This window comes from Panulirus ornatus, chromosome 3, assembly GCF_036320965.1.
Source record: "Panulirus ornatus isolate Po-2019 chromosome 3, ASM3632096v1, whole genome shotgun sequence".
In the NCBI taxonomy this organism is placed as follows: domain Eukaryota; kingdom Metazoa; phylum Arthropoda; class Malacostraca; order Decapoda; family Palinuridae; genus Panulirus; species Panulirus ornatus.
This window is the reverse complement of record NC_092226.1, coordinates 25,004,260-25,027,558: the sequence shown is the minus strand read 5'-3', so window position 1 is coordinate 25,027,558 and position 23,299 is coordinate 25,004,260. Positions and strand designations below refer to the sequence as shown.

At 43.0% G+C, this 23,299-nt stretch overlaps 1 protein-coding gene across 6 annotated transcripts in view; it reads right to left on the bottom strand.

Moving 5' to 3' along the window:
• LOC139761399 (Fanconi anemia group J protein homolog) overlaps positions 1-23,299 on the bottom strand; it is a 1,968,572-nt gene that overhangs the window by 1,257,841 nt on the left and 687,432 nt on the right. For all 6 annotated transcript variants that reach the window (XM_071685544.1, XM_071685606.1, XM_071685598.1 and 3 more), the window contains one exon: positions 4,057-4,102. The gene's annotated coding sequence lies outside the window, so the exon portion shown is untranslated. The remainder of the gene's footprint in view (positions 1-4,056; positions 4,103-23,299) is intronic.

Sequence of the window (23,299 nt, the reverse complement as noted above, 5' to 3'; positions counted from 1 at the left end):
GGCACATGGAGAGAATGAGTGAGGAAAGATTGACCAAGAGGATATATGTGTCGGAGGTGGAGGGAACGAGGAGAAGAGGGAGACCAAATTGGAGGTGGAAGGATGGAGTGAAAAGGATTTTGTGTGATCGGGGCCTGAACATGCAGGAGGGTGAAAGGAGGGCAAGGAATAGAGTGAAGTGGAGCGATGTGGTATACAGGGGTTGACGTGCTGTCAGTGGATTGAATCAAGGCATGTGAAGCGTCCGGGGTAAACCATGGAAAGCTGTGTAGGTATGTATATTTTGCGTGTGTGGACGTGTGTATGTGCATGTGTATGGGGGGGGTTGGGCCATTTCTTTCGTCTGTTTCCTTGCGCTACCTCGCAAACGCGGGAGACAGCGACAAAGTATAAAAAAAAAAAAAAAAAAAAAAAAAAAAAAAATATATATATATATATATATATATTCATTTATATCTATAATGGGGAGGGGCATAGGATTAGCCTAGTTTGTACCATCGTTAATGAACGAGATGCATACCTCTCGCTCCAAAATCCATCATATCATTACCTTGCTCCTGATCTCAGCGTATGCTTACGGCTATAGGATGTTAACCAGGTTAACATCACACGTATGTTACAACATGACCTTTGGCCTAACCGTTCACAATTAGGCCAAAGGACGTGCCAACATACCCAAGATTGTTTAGGGATCGTAACGTCGTGTTACCGAAAGGTAAAACCCACAACCCCACAATACTGAGGGTGACAATGATATCCCATAAACCAAAATAGCGATTCAGTCCTATCCGTCCTATGTGGTAAAGTCACAGATTATCGACACAGAGCATAACTGCTTCCGAGGACAGTAATGTCTTATTAATCCTCTCCCCTCACCAGCCTCCGCTATACATCGTTACCCACAACTGCGATTCTACTCGAGAGAACAATAACGTCCTGACCCGCGCGCCCGAGAGAAGACTGCTTATAATTAAGTCAACGTCCAGGGTCGAGAAAGGTGACGTTGTTATCCACAAACAGAAAACTTTAGCACTTGGTGAAAGGTCAAGCGTCTTCTCCCGACATGACGCTTGTCATCACTACCTTGACTGAACTGTCGATGACTCCGGGGCAATAATAGTGGTATTCCACCTTAAAGCATCCTCTGATTTTCTGTGTGTGTGTGTGTGTGTGTGTGTGTGTGTGTGTGTGTGTGTGTGTGTGTGTGTGTGTGTGTGTGTGGTGCACTGCACGTTGAACATAGAAACTGAAATTCCAGTTTCGTCTATACCGACCATCTCTTCGGGTAGATATTCCGAGTAGAGACAGATTCGCCTCTCACTGACCCCTCCAGCACGCGAGCTGCGCCCGTCCGTGCAGCACACAGCCGTCCGTGCTCACGAAAGCATCACACTTCTCCAGTCATGGATGGTGATACCGTAGGCCATGGAAATATGAGTACGAAACCTCGACCTAAAACAAGAAGAAAGTGTTTCCGACACGGTATACGAAGGAGGTGATACAAGGCCTTCCTCTGGGACCCTCAATCTTTAATCACGTGTCAAGAATGACACTGTGGGAAAAGGAGTGACCGTAAACAGGCAGTGTCAAGGGAGTGCTTGCCTTACGATGGTCCTGAGTGACCTGGGGTGTCGTAAGGGTCATACTTAATTACCAGGTAAATTCAACACTATTAATGCACTGAAAAATAAACAAAATATTGATTTTGAAAACCAAACTGTCAGTACAGTGGAAACCAACAGGATCCTGCGTCGAAATTCACTACACGGTTATAGCCAACCACAATGACCACAACACGGTAATAGCCATCTATAATAATCACAACATACTTATGGCCAACCACAATAATCACAACACGGTTATAGCCATCCACAAAACTTACAACACGTTTATAGCAACCTCAATAATTACAACACGTTCATAGCCAACCACAATAATCACAACACATAGTCAACCACAATACTCACAACACGGTTACAGCCAACCACAATAATGACATAGACTACATTTTACTTTTAACCCCGGTGTCTACCCACGCCTGGTGCGATCCGCCCTCTACCACGTGACAAGACACAGCACGATATTGGCAGGACGAGATGTGTAGCTAGGACGCCATCTGTTTACCAAATGGCGTCCTAGCTACGTCTTTTCGTTGTATATCAACTGACTGTTATATTTCTCTCTTGTATCTCCCCTAATGATGTGATAATTACACGAAAGTGCACTTGGGAACTTATCGTGTTTCATATCCTCGTGGAATCATAGGAATATATATATATATATATATATATATATATATATATATATATATATATATATATATATATATATATATATATATGAATACACACACACACACACCGGTCGCAACTCATCACTCCAGAGGCAAAAATGGTATGGAAAGCAAACAGGGTTCACAGGCAGTCTATTACCTTCTTTTAGGAAAAAGAAAAAGAAAGCCAAAGTTACGAGTCATCAAACTTTACATAAAGACACACGACACAAAGTGCCACCCCCCACCCCGCTCAGTCCTCCCTGAAAACCACCGCCCAAAATCTCTCTATTTTTACCATCCTTTCATCCTGTACGAGCACTAAAAACATCGCGAATCAATCAGGTAATCTCATGTAAAAGAAATGCGGACTATTTTTTCCCCCCCTCTTCAAGCAGGACGGAGAGAGAGAGAGGAGGGGGAGTAGAAGTGGGGGATGAAGAATCCATGATTGAGAGCTCCGATATGCCAAGTGTCAGGGTTGTCAGAACTTGCTAACGGAACCCAATTACCAGCACAAGACCACCAATTACATCGATGTCTGTGGATCGTCCGCGGCTCCTGGCCAGAGCGCCGGACCCTGTTGACTCCGCAAAGACAATCAGGAAGACCGGATTTATTTAAGGGTCTTTTGTTTGAGGTGGTCGCACGCTGGATTAATGTAAGGGCCAGGAGGGTGTGGACTGCTGGGGAGAATGGCGTGTCTTTTATAAATGGAGCTTTCAGTCTGTGGCTGAGACGAGGTCACCTGCACCAAGCTAGGTCATCAAAGGTCACAACACTGACCTCAACAACAGATATCATTCACGCTGTCGAAACTCAGATCAATGCAGCACTTACGAAGAATCAGGGGCACATCACCTGTAGTGAATGGACTTTCTTGCTTTCATCCAGATGATACGAAAGAAGAGGAAGTGAAAGAAGAATGGATGTTACCACCACGACATTCAGATGTTTTATCTTCACAAAGACGGAGGCTGATCGACACTGGCAATACGGCAATGGTGGTCTGGTGTAAGGGGGGGGGGGATATATAGTTCTTATCTTCAGGATTCAATACCCGTAAAACTATGCGAGTCTTCCTTCCTCAAGGCTCAGACATACAGTGTTTCCACCACTCCATGCCAGTCCTCACCAACAAACCCGTGAGAACATCACCAACACATCCATGGCAATCATCATCAACAAACCCGTGTGAGCATCACCAACACACACACCCGTGTGTACATCACCAACACCCGAGTGTGCGAAAAATACAGTCTGGCCTCAGACAACAACGGATGGCACAAGCGGATGAATCCTCACGTACTGACTGACGACCCTCCACCATCTTAAAAACCAACATTTTCTACAGTAGCAACAACAATATTTCAGCTTGACGATATTCCTTCAATAAAGGACACAATGGATGAAATAACCGCATGAAATCACTGATGAAAGCAGATCCTCTGCCTTCCCTCTCCGGCTTGCTTTAAGGTAAGCGAGACACAACACTACACACCACCACATCACCGGCATAAAGTAATAATAACACGACAAAAGCCTCATCTCCTCGAATCAAACTTTCACCTTCACTGATTGAAGCAGGTGTGTGTGTGTGTGTGTGTGTGTGTGTGTGTGTGTGTGCGCGGTGGCCAGAAGGTGTGGCCAAGCCTGAGGTGTGGGAGATGGGCGTGCAGATACCACGCCCAGGGTTACAGAGTGTTGACAGGTACTGTGTGTTAACGGGAGACCCACCTCACCTTCTAACTCGCTTCATTATTCACGACATAAAGTTTTCTCACCTTTTTTTCCAGGATCGAAGGGCGGGGACGCCACGGGACGGCTGCTCTGAAATAAGAATGGAGAAATGTTTTATTGTGTGTTGGGACTGTAAGCAGATGGGGATTGGATGAAAGGGAAGGAGACAGTGGACTTTATCATCATCAAAAATGCAACTTATGTCGCCGGTAACTTTCATTATGCAGTCTCCACACACACACACACACGTTTACGCTAAAATTGTAGCTCGATATATGGACTGTATGGAGAGGGAGGTCATTCTTACAGGATAATTCGAAGAGCAGGAAAGGTTAGGGTGTGTTCACGCACGCTAATAGACAATCGGAAATCAAGTGGTGTTGAGACATATACAAAGAGAGGGAGGGTGGGAGGGAGGGAATCCGAACGCCTATCTACAATAATTATAAACGGGGGAGGAAGTCATGGGTATACGGAAGAAATGGGGTAGATATAGACGATAAAACAGGACTAACGGTCTTTGAGATCTATGTGAGGGTGATGAGCTATACAGGAGAGAGTCAAGCTTACCTTCAGAAACCTGAGATTGAGGTGCTTAGATATACTGGGATAACGTTAAGGGGTGGGTAGAAATATATCAGGGATGGTGGGAACTATAAGGACCGGGTCTGAGATCGTTAGGAGGAGAGCTAGATGGTTCCCCAAGTTCCTCTGACCGACAGCAAGCGACTGAAACTCTCTCTCTCTCTCTCTCTCTCTCTCTCTCTCTCTCTCTCTCTCTCTCTCTCTCTCTCTCTCTCTTATCTGGGCATGGCTCCCAAACCTGGTTCTTTATTTATTGATTTCTGCAACTCTCACGGTCTCAAATCTAACCTTTCCTCTGTAGAACACCATCAGTTTACCTCCCATGATCTTCCTCCCTCCAGCACCCAACTGCGCAAGGCTAGTTACCCAGATACACAGACCACACAGAGTTAAGCTACAAGCGAGGTGGTTTGGCCTTTACACAACTGAAAAAGATGCAGTCCCCTTAAGAGCAACAGAAGAAAAGAATAGCAAAGCGAAGGCTCTCTCTTCCTACCTTACGGCACCACACCAGGACGGGAAACTGGCAGAAAAAAAATACCTTGCAGGACTAATATGCCTATAGGAAAGTTTTAAAGGAAAAGTCAGAAGATCTAATGAATGTGAATATGTCATGCATCCCATCACCGAAGACATCCATCCCTTCACTCTTTGTTACAAAGATAACAGTAAGGATATATCTTAAGCTCCGTCCTTGTGACTTACGACGTCTAATATTACATCTGATGTGCAAGGATGACACAATAATTCCTCCTTGTTCCCTCATAGCAGACGACACGGGTTAATCAATGTTGGTAAGTTACCGCACCATGGCCAGGGCGAGGGCAGTCGCTCAGAAGGTAGCATAGCATACCACTACGTTTATCATGATCGATTATAAGAATCATTTAATATCGCAGAGTGACAGGTGACGATCAAGCTTAATTTTGAAGACATGACAAAGGTTGCTCTGAATAACATGTTCTGGGAGCGTATTTTCACACGTCAGTAACGTCGTTGTTAAAGAAATATTTCGTGTAATCCAGATTACTCAGTGACCTCCAAGTTTTAGTCCATACCTTGTCGTTGGAAGTACAGGAGCGACCGCAAAAGAATTTTTAATATCGACGATGTTGAATCCTTTAAGAACTCTAAAATATTGTATTAACTTGCCTCGGAGCCGCCTTTTGCATCGAAAGAACAAATTTAACTCCCACAGTCTGTCCTCATATGTTACGTAAGGAAGGAATCAATTTAGTTGCTCTTCGCTGTACTGCTTCCAATTTAAGAGCTGCACTGCACATTCAAGCTGGGGTTTAACTCGATTTAAGTATAGTGACACTATCACATCCCTGCTTTTGTATGTAAGGCCTATGTTATAAATCCTAACCAAGTATTTCCTTTCTTAGCAAATTCGTTACAATGCTGGGAGACTTTGAAGTTGCTGGAGACAGTGACCCCTAGATCCCTCACACAAGATGTGTCCTTTATCTTGTGGCCCATCAGTTCATAATCAAAATTTCTTGTTAAGGATTCCTTCTTGCAACAGCTGACATGGCACTTGCCATTTTAAAGACTATTCAACTATCTTATCTAAATCCTCTTGTAATCCTAAACGATCTTCTTCTGTTAACATGCCATCGCCGATCTGTGTGTGTCATCTGCCAATTTGGACACTTAATAATTCAGCCTTACGTCAATATCATTAACATAAATGATGAACCCCCCCCCCCCCCAAGTCCCAACACGCTTCTGTTTCTGCGCTAAATCACTGAGCAGTTGTTCTTCGTAAAGTCAAGCACAAATACATGCAAAAAAAGGAGTGATGAGGATATGGGCAGTTATGCTGACAAATATCTCTGATATGGATTTCGCAGCGCGCTAAATGTACTGGTGATCTTGTCTCCTATATGACTCTCACAGATCTTAGTGAAGCTTTTATCGTAGCGTTCGACATCTCCAAAGCCCTTGACGGTGTGGTGTAAGTTTTTGCCTCCTGTAAATCCTTCCTTAGTTTATTTTCTGTTTTTCTCTGTCCTCAAGTGCATAGTCTATATCAGTGTCCTATCCTATTCGTCTTCTTACGTTCTTCTCTCTATAAAATATATTCTCCCTCTAACTTTTGACCCTAATCACTCATGTTGATAATTTCAGTTTACACACTTCAGCTCACTTTCCCTTCCTTCATCCTTTCAGTACTTGTTTTCTCTCTCGTGCTGAACGTTTCCTCTCTCAATTTGGACCTGTGCAACATCTCAGAATAAAGATGCAATGACCTTAAACGCAATATCTCCCTATATCTTTTTCTAAATGACAATCGTTTCCCCTCTCCTCAAGTTCAAAACACCACAATTCGACCCTGGAATATCAACATAAACATACTGGGCATAACCCTATCCTCCGCTCTGTCCTGGAAACCTGACGTAACAGCGTCAAAAAGTCTTACTTCCCAATGACTCGGGTGTGGTGTAGCGGCCGCGATTATTTCTCTTGTAAGCAGTTATTTCGTATCTACAGCGACTCTGTTCACCCAGGTATGGACTTCTTACATATCTAGTGGGGTTCTATCAACACCTCTTGATTACCTTGAGTGGAATCAAAACTCTTTCGTTCTCAATAATTCTCCTGGCGTCACCTCACCTCTCTTCTACGTTCGCTTTGCGTGCGCCGCGGCGTCTCTGTTCTCTCTTTACTCTAAAGGTATCATTTTAGCCATTGTTCTCGTGAGGTCTCTGCAAGTGACCCTGTCACCAAGGCTTGAACCTGAGGCACGCGTCTGGCTGCTGCTTCTGCCAGTTTATGTATGGAGTCCGGCCACTCGAGGATTGACCGTATGGTACCCCCGCCCCCTCGAGCAGCTAAGTTGTGGAATTCTCCCTCTCTCTCTCTCTCTCTCTCTCTCTCTCTCTCTCTCTCTCTCTCTCTCTCTCTCTCTCTCTCTCTCTCTACCCCCCCCCAAAAAAAAAAATTCCGTGTTTCCCTGTTCCTACAGGATTTTTACCTTTACGAGACAAGTCTACAGACACCTGCAGAGCACCGATCAATTTCTGCATTTTCTATTTTCTTACTTCATTCCCTTCATCCGAGATGGCCTTTGACTGGAGGATGTTTTGCAACGTGACATGAAGGTCTCTGTGATGAAAAAGAACGAGAACAACTTCCACAGCAAATATCCCAGACTCCACAGCTAACTTCTTAAGACTCCATAGCTAACACCCCCCGACCCCAGAGCTAACATCCCATATTCCACAGCTAACACCCCAGACCCCACAAATGACACCCCATAGTCTACAGCTAACACACCTTACACTCCACAGCTAGTACCCCATATTCCACAGCTAACACACCTAAGACTCCAGAGATAGTACTCCATATTCCACAGCAAACACACCTCATACTTCACAGCTAACACTCCAGACTCCACAAATGACACCTTTTCCCCTCCCCCTACACCTACGTCTATCACTTCCCCTTCCCTCCCTCCCCTACGGTGTGGCACGCCCCTAAATGTCAGCATGACTAACGTCACCAAAGGCCGATATCGTCTGCATCATTAACCCAGAGGGTCATGCAGTCTTTATGACGGCAGCCACACCAACACGCCAGGCTAGAATAGCAGCCCAGGGTCCAAACACAGAATACCTCGATAAACAGTTCAATATCACGACGGACGAGGAAAAGGTTTCTGTTTAGAATTGACCTTCAGTCACATACAAAATACATATCCCTCCGAGTGTCATGCATGGAACAGATGGGTATGCTTAGGTGTATAAATACATAAGATAATATTTAGACGAACTGAAAGACACACACACACACACACACACCTATATTTATACATCTTTCTGTCTTATCTGTTAGCGGTCTCCCGCATTAGCTAGCTAGCGCCAGGAACAGACGAAGAAAAAGCCGTATTCCCTAACGTCCATCTTTAGAGACCTGTAATGTATACTGCACCGAAACCAGAGACCTAGTCCACAAACCTTTCCCTGGTTTCCCCAGGCCACTTTCAATGCCCTGGTTCAGCCCACTGACAGCACGTCGCCCCCTGTATACCTCATCTCTACAATTTACTTGCACTCCTAACATCTTCCTGAATCTTCAGGCCTCGATTACTCAAAAAAGCATTTTACACCCCATCCTTCCACCTCCTCTTTGGTCTTCCTCTTTTCCTTGTTTCTTCCACTTCCGAAATGTATACTCTCTTAAGTCATCCACTCCTCACTCATCCTTTCCTATGTCCAGACCATTTCAGGACACTTTTTTTTTTTAGCTCTCTCATATATACTACTATTCCTACCACACATCTCTCTTACCTTATCATTTATCATTCGACCGACCCTCCCCACACCACATATTGTCAAACACTTCATTTCTAACACATCCACCCTCTCCTGTACTTTTATATCTAAAGCCCTATGCCTCACATCCATACAACACCACTGGAACCCTATCATCATCAAACATACTCACATTTGCTCTAACCGACAATGACCTCTCTTTCCACTTGTCCTCCAATGCACTCGGACCTCAGAACCTAAGTTCCCTTACCCGCCTATGTCTCGATTCAGCTTCCATAGTCTACTGCCATATCCACTCCCAAGTGTCCAAAACAATCCATTTACTTCAGTTTCCTTACATTCAAACCAACTCTCTCTCTCTCTCAAAAAAAAAAAAAAAAACTCATCTCCACTGCTGAAACAAGTAACCTTGTATTCTTAGTCACGCTTACTTTCAACTTGCTCCTTTCACACACTCTCCCAAACACAGGCACCAGCTCTTGTAGTTTTTCACTCGAATCTAGCAATAACGCCGTGCCATCAGCAAAAAGCAACCGACTCATTTCCCAGGCGCCCAAACCCCCCTATCCCCGACAAACTGCAGAGCTGCTCCTCTCTCCAAGACCCTTGCATTTGTCTCCCTCACCAGCCCATCCACAGACATACTAGACAGCTACTGTAAGATCACATATCCCTGCCACAGATCCACTTCCACCTGGAACCATTCATCCTCCTCTCTTCCTACTTGCAAATACGTCTTACTCTCTTGATAAAAACTCTTCGTTGATTATAGCATCTTTCTCCCATGCCATGTATTCGCAACGCCTTCCACAGAGCATCTCTATCAACTCTACCATACGCTCTCTCCAGATCCATAAACGCCACACACAAATCCTTCAAACTCTTTAAGTATTCGTCACACACTTTCCTCAAAGGTAAGATTAGATCCACACATCCTCTAGAACTCTTGATACCACAGGATGCCCTCCGCATGCTATCACAATCTCAATCACCATCTTTTCATACAACTTACAATGTACACTCAACATCCTTATATCTCTGTAATTCGCAAGATCACCTGCCTTAATACAGTGGCACTATACAGGCATTCTTCCAATCCTCAGGCACCTCACCATGAACTATACATACATTAACAATCCTAACTAACCAATCAATCAATGTTTCACTATCATTAAAAATCTTAGATCCTGAAGTAAGCAAGCTTCAGGATTTTTTAAAATCAAAGTGAAACATATAAAAGATTAACATCTAATCCCCTTAGTAATACAGTGAAGACTTTCAACTTTTTTTTAACTAGTTGTTAAGGAAGCACCAAAACATTCTGAAGTCAGTAATGAGAGTTAGTCCCTCTCTTCCCTGTATGTATATATATATATATATATATATATATATATATATATATATATATATATATATATATATATATATATATATATATTATCCCTGGGGATAGGGGATTAAGAATACTTCCCACGTATTCCCTGCGTGTCGTAGAAGGCGACTAAAAGGGGAGGGAGCGGGGGGCTGGAAATCCTCCCCTCTCATTTTTTTTTTTTTTTTTTTTCCAAAAGAAGGAACAGAGAATTGGGCCAGGTGAGGGTATTCCCTCAAAGGCCCAGTCCTCTGTTCTTAATGCTACCTCGCTAACGCGGGAAATGGCGAATAGTTTAAAAGAAAAAAAAAAAGATATATATATATATATATATATATATATATATATATATATATATATATATATATATATATATATATATATATATATGGTCTCTTCAAAAATCACAGATGGGTGTCTTCTCAGAAAGATGAGCGTTCTCTCAGAACAATCATCTTTTTAAATTTTTCTGGTTATGAATTACCCAAATCGTTCGCTGAACGTCTCAGCCATGTTCAAGGAAGAAGCTCTGCCTCTCACGTGACAAAGAGCTTTGATTCTGTTAACAGGGATAAGAACATTAATTCGCCTCATCATAAATTAATTTGTTTTGATGTGAATGTTCTATTCACCAAAGTCCGCATAGATGAAACCATGATTTACTTCAGGAGAAAATTACTTGATCTAAGTCACAACCTATATGCTTTCAGCACTCAATTCTATGCAACAGCATTAGACCTTTCCATACAAACCACTCAATAACTAAACGCTATCCCACAAGTAGGAAAACCTTACCCCTGCTTCACACTTCACTAACCTCTACTCACAAATCCTCCTCCCCCAACCCAGGCCAATTATAACGCTGATAAAACACACAAACACTACAATAACGCTGCAAGCACGAAGCCATCGACCTCCAATCCCGTGTTAAACTCTATCCCAATACGCCCATTAGAAGCAACGCATCCTCGACCTCCAATCCCGTGTTAAACTCTATCCCAATACGCCCATTAGAAGCAACACACCCTGTACAAACACGAGTCACACTTTCCCATCTACATCCTACACATAACCCAACACCACAACACTACCAACACCGTGCCAACAACTCCCACGACCCTTCATGCCTACGATGCAGCCAACATAAAGATGACATCAAGCATTTACTACCCAACAGCCCTGCATCCCCTGCACACACACACACACACACATATATATATATATATATATATATATATATATATATATATGGTTAGAAAGGATCACAATACTGCGCGTGATCAAGTACATTCCTACGAGTCCACGGGGGAAATGCAACACAAGTTCCCAAGTACACTTTCGTGTAATAATCACATCATCAGGGGAGATACACGAATGTGCACTTGGGAACTAACCGTGTTTCATTTTCCCCCGTGGACTCATAGGATATATATATATATATATATATATATATATATATATATATATATATATATATACTACACTATACAATGCAGGCGGTGAAGAGGAACCCGCGCGTCGCCACAGAACAGACAGATAACTTCTCCACCTTTAATGATATTCACATTATCGTCTTGCATTTTTCTCAGCCTCCTGGACTTTCGAAGTCGGCAGCTGCCACGTTAAGCGCCCGATACGAGAAATAACGACTTAGCTCACTGAGGGAAGAAAGATTACACCCACTTAGTCCAGTGGGCGGCGCGAGAACACCCACTCATAATTGTGGTAGGTAACTCAATAAATAATTGATTACCATTTACCTCACTCGTGTTCTGTTCATGTTGTTGCTAAAGGTTACGCGGGTTAAAGATATCGTTTGTAACTTACATAAGATGATAAAATAAGTACAATATTCTTTTAACTTACATAAGATGATAAAATAAGTACAATATTCTTTTTTCTGTTATTTTATCACGAAAGTCAATATTACCAGATGTCTTCATGCGTCGGGATGGTAAACATGTACAAAAAATGATTTCTTTCAGTTGCTTTCTTCCCAGAAACCCTTACTTCATTCAAATGAACGCCTTTTATTTATTCTTTTTTTTAACAAACAAGTGGAGCAATAATTATTCTATTTCTCGTCGGCGAAAAACATTAAAAAGTGAAGACATTAAAGACGAGACGAGGACTGAAGCCTCCTCACACAAGGCAGTTGTTACTGTGGCCTCAACATGAATTATTTCACCGTCACTCACCAGCTGCCCCCACCCCGCTGGTGGTGGCCAGTGGCCGCGACCATCTTCCTCCCGAGATGAAATGATGAAACGGATTCATCAATCGTGAAAATACGTCTCGCTTTCTAGTTTTCACACTCGAGTTCGCTCTATTGTGTGTGTGTGTGTTGTGTGTGTGTGTGTGTGTGTATGTGTGTGTGTGAAATTGCCTATTTGTACTGTACGAGGAGGGACTTCTACACATGTGGGGCCTCCATCTTTTAAACATTTTTTTTTTTATCTTATAGCTTCTTAGATAATTGAATGCTGTCGGCATAACCCACTAGAATAGTTCACCTCATCTACTGGTCTATCACATCTACTGGTCTACCACACCTGCTGGTCTATCACACCTGCTGGTCTACCACACTTCACCTGCTTTTTCACCACACTACACTTGCTTGTCCACAACACTAGGTCTACTGGTCCATCTCGCCTGATGCCCCACCCAACCCACTGGTCCAACTGCTGGTCCACGATACTCCACCTCCTGCTCCACCACATTCCACACGGTGGTTCACTCTACCTGCTGGTCGTACAATCACCATCTTCTGGACCAATAACGTCTCAAAATCCCACACAGATATAACCACTGCCATTTCAGTTATCCTGCATCTTCACTCAATTCCACCATATCTCTTGTACATACACTTACTGTTCCACAATCTAAACACCGTTCACTTATACCACCAGTCATCCCTCAGTGTCCAATCATCAGAAGACTGCCCCACCCCCCATGACACCTACAAAGTTTCCACCGCTAGCGGCGGACGTGTGTGTGTGTGTGTGTGTGTGCGTGTGTGTGTGTATGTGTGTTGAAGGGGTGTGGTGAGCCAAGTGTTTAGACAGGTGACTGTCTGTGCGTGTGTCTGTACGGTCCAATGCAGATCAGGGTATGGTAAACGACTGACAGACAGAACAAAACAAATGATGAAAGGTATAGAGAGAACTCATCAGAGGGACTGGTGGGAGGGAGGCAGCGGGACAGTAACACACACGTCAGGACGGGTCAGGCCGGGTCAGTGCCATGATGATGACGACGATCATGTGGAAGAACTAGACTTGCTCACTGACAGTCGCGTCGGAAAGTAAATCACACTGACAATTCTTCGACCAGAGAGATGCAAGCGACTGTGCGACTTGACCACAGCACTGGTAAGAGAGCGAAGGTCTCTGTGATGGTAAAGGTAGGCAGTTCCAGTTAGAATTTGGACCACGAGTCAGCTCGGGCACACATGGGTTCGAACCCTGGGCGATTGAGTCAACCCACACCCAACCGAAGTGTTCATCCTCCCTTCGGGAATGATCGATATATGGGTACCTGGCTCAGGTCAGTGTGATTACCATTTGTGGTTACTGTTGTTTGTTGGTGTTGCCCCTTTTTCTTACCCTTGTTGTTCGCTGATGATACAGCGCTGGTGGCTGATTCATGTGAGAAACTGCAGAAGCTGGTGACTGAGTTTGGTAAAGTGTGTGAAAGAAGAAAGTTAAGAGTAAATGTGAATAAGAGCAAGGTTATTAGGTACAATAGGGTTGAGGGTCAAGTCAATTGGGAGGTGAGTTTGAATGGAGAAAAACTGGAGGAAGTGAAGTGTTTTAGATATCTGGGAGTGGCTCTGGCAGCGGATGGAACCATGGAAGCGGAAGTGGATCATAGGGTGGGGGAGGGGGCGAAAATTCTGGGAGCCTTGAAGAATGTGTGGAAGTCGAGAACATTATCTCGGAAAGCAAAAATGGGTATGATTGAAGGAATAGTGGTTCCAACAATGTTGTATGGTTGCGAGGCGTGGGCTATGGATAGAGTTGTGCGCAGGAGGATGGATGTGCTGGAAATGAGATGTTTGAGGACAATATGTGGTGTGAGGTGGTTTGATCGAGTAAGTAACGTAAGGGTAAGAGAGATGTGTGGAAATAAAAAGAGCGTGGTTGAGAGAGCAGAAGAGGGTGTTTTGAAATGGTTCGGGCACATGGAGAGAATGAGTGAGGAAAGATTGACCAAGAGAATATATGTGTCGGAGGTGGAGGGAACGAGGAGAAGAGGGAGACCAAATTGGAGGTGGAAAGATGGAGTGAAAAAGATTTTGTGTGATCGGGGCCTGAACATGCAGGAGGGTGAAAGGAGGGCAAGGAATAGAGTGAATTGGAGCGATGTGGTATACCGGGGTTGACGTGCTGTCAGTGGATTGAATCAAGGCATGTGAAGCGTCTGGGGTAAACCATGGAAAGCTGTGTAGGTATGTATATTTGCGTGTGTGGACGTATGTATATACATGTGTATGGGGGTGGGTTGGGCCATTTCTTTCGTCTGTTTCCTTGCGCTACCTCGCAAACGCGGGAGACAGCGGCAAAAAAAAAAAAAAAAATATATATATATATATATATATATATATATATATATATATATATATATATATATATATATATATATATATATATAATGTTCTTTGTATGTATGAACAACACACTAGCCTAGGTGGGAGGATGAACAGCTGAGTCGATTGTGGACCAACTGCTGCAAACATGATTCGAACTGTAGCGAGTTTGGTCTCTAGTAGTCACTTTACTTAAAGAAGCGCAAAAATATGCCTGAGAATGTCCAGATGAAAGCCACTAAGATGGTGCTTAAATTAAGAGAAATGAGCAGCAATGAAAGGTGAGGAATACAGAACCGTGCATCTCGGGAGAGAGAACACAGAGGAGGTGACCTTACAACAGGCTCAAAGTTCCTCAAGTCAGCTGGATGACGCAGACAGTCAACAGTTCTTAACGAGACGCCGTAACCACAGTTACCAGAGGCCAGGACATGAAGCTGAGGAGGAGGACGGCCAAGAAGGGTGGAAAGAAGTACTGGTTAAGGATGATGGATGGTCGGAATGGTCGAGGCAACAGACCATGAATGTCGACAGCTTAACGGTATAGAAAGTATAAGAGACGAGGACCCAAGAGTTTCTAACTCTTTCCTCGTATTGTATATATGGGAAATTACGATTATGTAGTCACACACACACACACACACACACACACACACACACACACACACACACACACAGATGAGGAACAACTATGCAGCAACAGCAGCAGCAGCCAAACCTGTGCTGCCTCTTGTGGACCAGAGCAACAATAGGCAAAATTAATGGCTCTCGAATATGCAGCGGAACTTGATCGACATTTTACAGTGAGCAGCCATGAACGATTCATGCCTGACATTTCCTAATACAGACTATTTGCTGTAGTTTTTCGGGTAATCTGTGTGAGGCCGGTGTCGGGTTAAAACATTGATCATGCTCATGAAAACCTGCTTTCGTTACTCTGTAAATTAAGTGACATTTAGGTCAATGACAAATAAAGTTTTTGTGAAGTTAAAATTCTAAATTCTAACTTACTGGGTTACGAACTTTCTATCTAAAAGGCCTGACGAAGTTCAGAGACGCCTACAGCACACGAGTAATGACAGACCTTCGGTAGTGTGAGGAGGCTTTACTGTACGGGAGACGCGAGTCGCTGGCAAGATCGGTCGGCAGGAGCCGCCAGATCGGTCGTCACTGTAAACACTGGCCACGGTGAGCGCGGTCATTCGCCGTGACCTGACGCGGGGTTATGGCAAGAGTCTGGGGTCAAGCCATCAAAAAAAAAAAAGTGTTACCAGTCAACTCCCGTAACTCGGGGCCCGAACTGATCTCTGTGTACGTCAACTATGGTTAACAGGATTCTTGGTAAATGAAATGCTCATCCCAGATCATGGTTAATCAGAATCTATCCCAGGTCACGGTTCATTACAATCCATCCCAGGTCACGGTTCATCATAATCCATCCCAGGTCACGGTTCATCATAATCCATCCCAGGTCACGGTTCATCATAATCCATCCCAGGTTACGATGAATCAGAATCATCACTGTACAAGACATGGTGAAGCAACATGTTTTATATATCTGGAACATGATTAACCAACCACAGTAAAAATCTTCACTGTCTACGACCCTGAGCCACAGTTAACCGATTCATTGGCTCTCAGGAGTACTCTTAGTACACCGGATCCAATACTGTCTCGGGCAATGGTAAAAATTGCGTCTGCACTGTCCAACACACGTTTATGATCCGTCGTCATCTTTCAGGGCATGATTATGAGAAGCCGTCTTCAGTGCCCAGGACAAGATTAAACATCATTATTGTTTACGGTACGGTTTAATAGCATCATTACCAACAAGGGCACTGCTAAAGAGCATCATATGTCCTAAGAACGTTTCAACAGGATTTTTATTATCTGGGCACGGTTCAGCATCATCATGATTGCCCAGGGCACGATGAAAAGGTATCACTTCTGCCCAGGTCATGATCAAATGGCATCGCTGTTACCTAGGATACGGTTCAAAAGTATCATTACTGCCCAGTGCGCGATTAAACAGCTCCACCATTATCCAGAACACAGTTAAACAGCATGATAATTGCCTAGGCCACACGGTGACACAGCGTCGAATCGTTTCCTTCCATAAGCCAAAGAAATGTAACAAATAACAAAGGCAAAATAATCACAAGAGCTGACAAATGAAGAGGCCTTATAGTAGTAGCCGATATAGTTCGCCTCGCCTCGCCCTATCATCACTACAGTTGATGCCAGGAATCAATGGTCTTATGAAGTCAACACAATATTTACCCGAGTTGTTCTGTAAGTCTTGAGAAATGTCGGGTCCAAAGGTCTTTATTTTTTCCTGAATTAAAATCGTGATCATCCAGTTTCGTGTAAGCGTTTTCCAGGTCGCTCAACTGCTGTACTTACCGTAATCCTCGTATTGTACGAGGATGGAGTGCTACACCTGTGGAACGCCATCTCTTGAACATTCTCTACTGTCACACAACCTTTTCGACTTCTAGATGGCGTCTGTATTTACCATATCCTCCTCCAGTTTAATCTGTTCTTATATCGTAAAACTCTTTCTTGACATCTTTTTTTTACCAAGTTTCTTGCTTAAGGTCAAGTAGTGTCCTCTGGTTGTTCACTCCCTACGTGCTTTTGAAAAACTGTTCACTGTCTACTTCATCTAACAGGTGAGAAATCTTGAAGGTTATGATTTGGTTACTCCTAACTTTACTCTCCTGCATGCTGAGTAAATCTTAAGGCCTCAGGGCTTTCCTTGTAACTCATCTCTCTTAATTCTGGTACCATCTCCGTTGCCCTCCTCTGCACCTTCTCTGTTAGCTCTCTCTACTTCTCCAGAAGCGGTGAGCAAATTTGAAAAGCCTATGCTGGTTTTGGGCTTCAGCAGGATGTCAATAGCTCGTTGAATATTTTCTTAACCATATAACTGAATGCTTCCTAACATTCGCTAGCAGATAGTTTATCTCCTTTACAAATCTATCAGTGTATGCATACGTGCAAATGTACATGAACATTCTTATACTTGGCTGGGCATGTAGAATATAAATCTTCATCAACATATTTCATTTACTTTCACCAGCTTATTATTATGGAAACGACATTGACGTAACCTGGGAAAGCTTCAGTACAATATGTGCGTCCATACAAGACAGACAGTTACATATTTATAGAACTGAGCCAAACTGGTGGAGCAAGAGATTATGGATCTGCGTGCTGACAAAGAAAATAGCACATAAGAAACGCAATGGCAGCAGTAACCAACATGATTAAGCACGTTACGTATACTTGCGCTTAAAGACTAGCATACTTATACGTCACATCAAACGTTACTATTAAACGTATATTCCTGAAAAGAGCAAAAGGATCTGTAAAAGGATTTATAGTCACTTTAAAAGCAAGAGAGTAACTCGTCAAATGGTTCACTGACAACAGAAGACGCTGACTAAGTTCAAGACAACGAAGCCATGACAAAGATCTTAAAATATCATTACTTTTTCTTTATTCATATTTACCGTTAAAGACACAATTCGTGTCGAGATCTAGCGCCAATGCTAGCAGATGAGAACATTCTGCAACATACTGACGTATGTATGTACCACCAGCATTAATACAGTGAAAATCTATTGGACAGCAGGTCCTACCATGTTTATTTGAGAATGATAAAGGAAGCCAAAAATGACATAAAGCCCTCAACTGTTCTTTTCAGTACTTTAAGTGTTACAGGAGGAGTTCTTAAGGTGTTTGCCAATGAAACACCGATATTATGAAGTAGTAATAACTAACTGGCAGTATTTGAACGCCAAGGTAATTTGACGTACGCAGTTAGTTAATTTATTCTATCACTCGAGACAAGATTCTAAGGTATTTAGAAAATTGCCGACAAATCCAATTAATTCCATTTATGATGTATTAAAAAAAAGAGATGAATGTAATGTGGTTGATGTCAGGTATTAAGAGTTTTTGAAGATCATCGATAAGGTTCGAAACCAAAGATTACTTGGAGAAGTTAAGTTACGTACGTGGTAAAGGTGGGATTGAGGTTCGGTTGTTGAAAAATTAGTTGATTGACCATAAATAAAGAGTAGTGATTAACTGTCATGCCTCATAATGGTTAGACGTGACAAGTGGTGTGCCACAGGGGTCTGTCTTGGGCCAGTTTTCTTCCTCGTGTTTATTAACGACAGTGGTAATAGGCTGTGTTGTAAGATATTAAGATTCACCGATGTGCTCCGCTAGGAAACTGAACGTCTTTACTCGCAAGCTGACTTACACAAACTGACAGTTTGAGCCTAGAAATGGTAAAGTAATTTTGACATCGATAAATGTAACGTTTAATACATCGGCTGTAAAAACAACAAATCAAACTACATACTGAATTCTACTGAGCTACAAAAGGTAACTAGAAAGAGAAAATTGGCATAAATATCTCCGATAACCGAGTAAAAAGGCGGGGAAAGTCTAGGCTTCATGGGTAAAGGTACTCGAATTCAAATTTAAGAAACACGCTCTCACTCTCTGCCATTTACTGATACATTCCTACGTAGAGTTTTGTGTTGTTTTAGTCACCTTAGGTGAAAAAAGACAAAGATAAAATCGAAAGAATACAGCGTCGAGCTAGCAAGATGATTTCCTGACTAAAAATAAATCTTATGAAAGAAATTAGCTCAGAAAAGAAAAGGTTACGAGTAGATGTAACACAGGTATTCAAAATCACCAAAGGCTTTAACAATCTCGATCTAATTAGATAACCAAGACCAGATTTGTTTGGCTTTGTTCGTAGTGGTGAATACAAGCTCATAGGCAGACCTTTTATTTCGAATTAGGCGAAATACTTATCTTTCAACAGGACTGTTAACATACTTGTTACAGTCGTTCTAAGCAGCACCAGATATACATTTAAGAAAAGATTTGACAAAAATTTTGCTTCAAGTCCACGACTGATATTATTTGCGTTTCCTTCGTTACTGTAAAGTTTACAGGTATTCATCCCTACGTTGTGATTACTCTTCTACTCTTACTACAGTGATCTCTATGTCCCTTATCTCTTCCACTATCACAGACATCCAACAGATGCTGTTGGCTTTCTTTTGTATTCCTGTGTCCACGTATTCCCTCTTGTACCCAGGCACAAACCCCGACACTCAGGTACTCCCCCCTGTACCCAGGTACTGCCCTCTGTAACCAGGCACTCCCTCCAGTACCAATGTACTCCCTAATGTACCCAGGTACTCCATCCTGTACCCGCAGGCTTTGAATAAAACTTCTAACAGCGGAACTCCAGTCATAGTTCAAGACCATTAAGTCATTATCCTAAAGATGCCAATCAAGGGCTTCCAGTAAAAGCCATCGAGTTAAGACATACGTTCTTGACAATGATTTTCCAAGACTGATTGTGGCCAGTGCACATCAGCTGCTGTGGCTGTCGATGTGGCTACAGTTTAGCTTTGATGAATATATCATCAGCACTGAGACCCAGCTTCCGTGGTGTAAGGTCTACTGGTCTCCCATTTGTGGCCCATCTTTGGTTCACCTCTCTTAGGAAATTTGCTAAGCTTTTATCGCGTGGTCCTCGACATCTCTGAAAGGATTCGACAGGGTGTGGCATAAGTCTTCCCTCGCTAAATTTCCTTCCTATGGCTTTTCTTCTTCCCTCTGTTCTCTAATGCACAGCTTTCTCTCCGTGCGTTACACTGCATTAGTTTATGATGGAGCAACACCTCTCTCTTGTCCTGTCAAAGATGGTGTCCCTCAAGGCTCTGTCTTATCGCCTACCCTCTTTCTTCTCTCATAAATGATTTTTCTTCCACCTCCGAGCGCACTCATCACACACACATGCCAACGACTCTACTCTACACACTTCAACTCATTTTCCCTTCCCTCCTCACCCTAATACTCGTTCTTAAACATTGTATATGTATCTAAGTTTCACTAGTTTTCTACTATTCGGTCTTAAGACACTACAATTCAACCTTGAAGGAACATTTAACATGTTGGGAATGACATTCTGGAAACCTTGAGTATGTGTGGTTTTGGGATTCTCTTTAACACCTGAAGGAAAGCGCTCAATTTTTTTAGATTCCTCGCTATAACTTGACAATGACGGCTTTAACAACCCTAGCAGTTGGAAACCTCACACAGTGAACATTGTAGAATTTGATTCGCAATCGTTTTTCTTGCGAGCAGCTGTGGCTTATCTAAACGGGCTTTATACGCCCCGGTATGGGGTACCTCTCATATGTTTAGGGTGACTTTTCTTCCACCTTCCTCTTAACACAGTTGGAATCAGCAGCCTCCCACCTCATCGACTCACCTGTTATCACCTCTTTTCAACCATCCCTTACTGTCCGCCGCGATGCTGCTTCCTTTTCTCTCTTCCACAGGCATAATTTCGGCCACTACTCTCGTGACTTGCCTGCGTGTGTATTATATTGGTTGCTGCCTTTCCAAAGTTTTCTTGTGGAGACCAGCTATACGAGGATAAACCGTTAAGGCACCTCCTTTCAATGTACAGCGATGGTGTGGGATTCTTTTCCGTCTTTATTCTTTTCCTCCTCCTACATCCTTTCCACTGTTCATAGCCGGACCTACAAGCACCTACGGAGCTCAAATTGACTCTTCTTGGTTTCGTTTGTCTAAGACCTTATTATCTTGGCCATGATCTGGGCATGGTTTTACCCGTGTTCAGGCGGTTTATATATATATATATATATATATATATATATATATATATATATATATACATATATATATGTTGTATGGTTGCGAGGCGTGGGCTATGGATAGAGTTGTGCGCAGGAGGATGGATGTGCTGGAAATGAGATGTTTGAGGACAATGTGTGGTGTGAGGTGGTTTCATCGAGTGAGTAACGTAAGGGTAAGAGAGATGTGTGGAAATAAAAAGAGCGTGGTTGAGAGAGCAGAAGAGGGTGTTTTGAAGTGGTTTGGGCACATGGAGAGAATGAGTGAGGAAAGATTGACCAAGAGGATATATGTGTCGGAGGTGGAGGGAACGAGGAGAAGAGGGAGACCAAATTGGAGGTGGAAAGATGGAGTGAAAAAGATTTTGTGTGATCGGGGCCTGAACATGCAGGAGGGTGAAAGGAGGGCAAGGAATAGAGTGAATTGGAGCGATGTGGTATACCGGGGTTGACGTGCTGTCAGTGGATTGAATCAAGGCATGTGAAGCGTCTGGGGTAAACCATGGAAAGCTGTGTAGGTATGTATATTTGCGTGTGTGGACGTATGTATATACATGTGTATGGGGGGGGGGGGGCCATTTCTTTCGTCTGTTTCCTTGCGCTACCTCGCAAACGCGGGAGACAGCGACAAAGTATAAAAAAAAAAAAAAATATATATATATATATATATATATATATATATATATATATATATATATATATATATATATATATATATATATAACGAAAAGGAACTGCTTTCCCCAAAGGACAATTCCCTTTACATCCAACTTCATTTGTTTTGTTGTCAGTGTAGGTAGGTGTGGGGCCATGTCATTAACAATAGATTTCCTGGTGGGACGAGAAAACCTCTAAGACTCACGCTTCCAACAATGAGTAAACTAGTTTGTTCAGATTAATATAACATGCAAATGTAAACTTAGTCTACTAGTGTGATGAGAATCCTTTTTTTTTTCTTTCCGTTTGAAAAGAAAAAAAAAAAATGTTGAAAAGGAGAAAAAATGGGAGGTTTTTGCTAGTGGAAATGCTCGTTACATAGTCTGGGAGTATTCATGAGTGAATGAAGAATTGCTTCAAGGTTACATTATTCACTTGACACAGGGACACATCTGCTGCTGCAACCAACTATCATCTTGCGAATTTAAATCCCAAGGCACACGTCGTGGACATCAAAGATGGAAGAAAATAAACGAGTTTAAAGATCCCCCAGTGACCAGGCGGAGGTGGACAAGAATGTGAAGGAACACTGACTGACACTGTTGGTTAGACGTAACGAGCAGTGACTGACACTGTTGGTTGGACGTAACGAGCAGTGACTGACACTGTTGGTTAGACGTAACGAGCAGTGACTGACACTGTTGGTTGGACGTAACGAGCAGTGACTGACACTGTTGGTTGGACGTAACGAGCAGTGACTGACACTGTTGGTTGGACGTAACGAGCAGTGACTGACCCTGTTGGTTAGACGTAACGAGCAGTGACTGACACTGTTGGTTGGACGTAACGAGCGGTGACTGACACTGTTGGTTAGACGTAACGAGCAGTGACTGACACTGTTGGTTGGACGTAACGAGCAGTGACTGACACTGTTGGTTGGACGTAACGAGCAGTGACTGACACTGTTGGTTGGACGTAACGAGCGGTGACTGACACTGTCGGTTAGACGTAACGAGCAGTGACTGACACTGTTGGTTGGACGTAACGAGCAGTGACTGACACTGTTGGTTGGACGTAACGAGCAGTGACTGACACTGTTGGTTG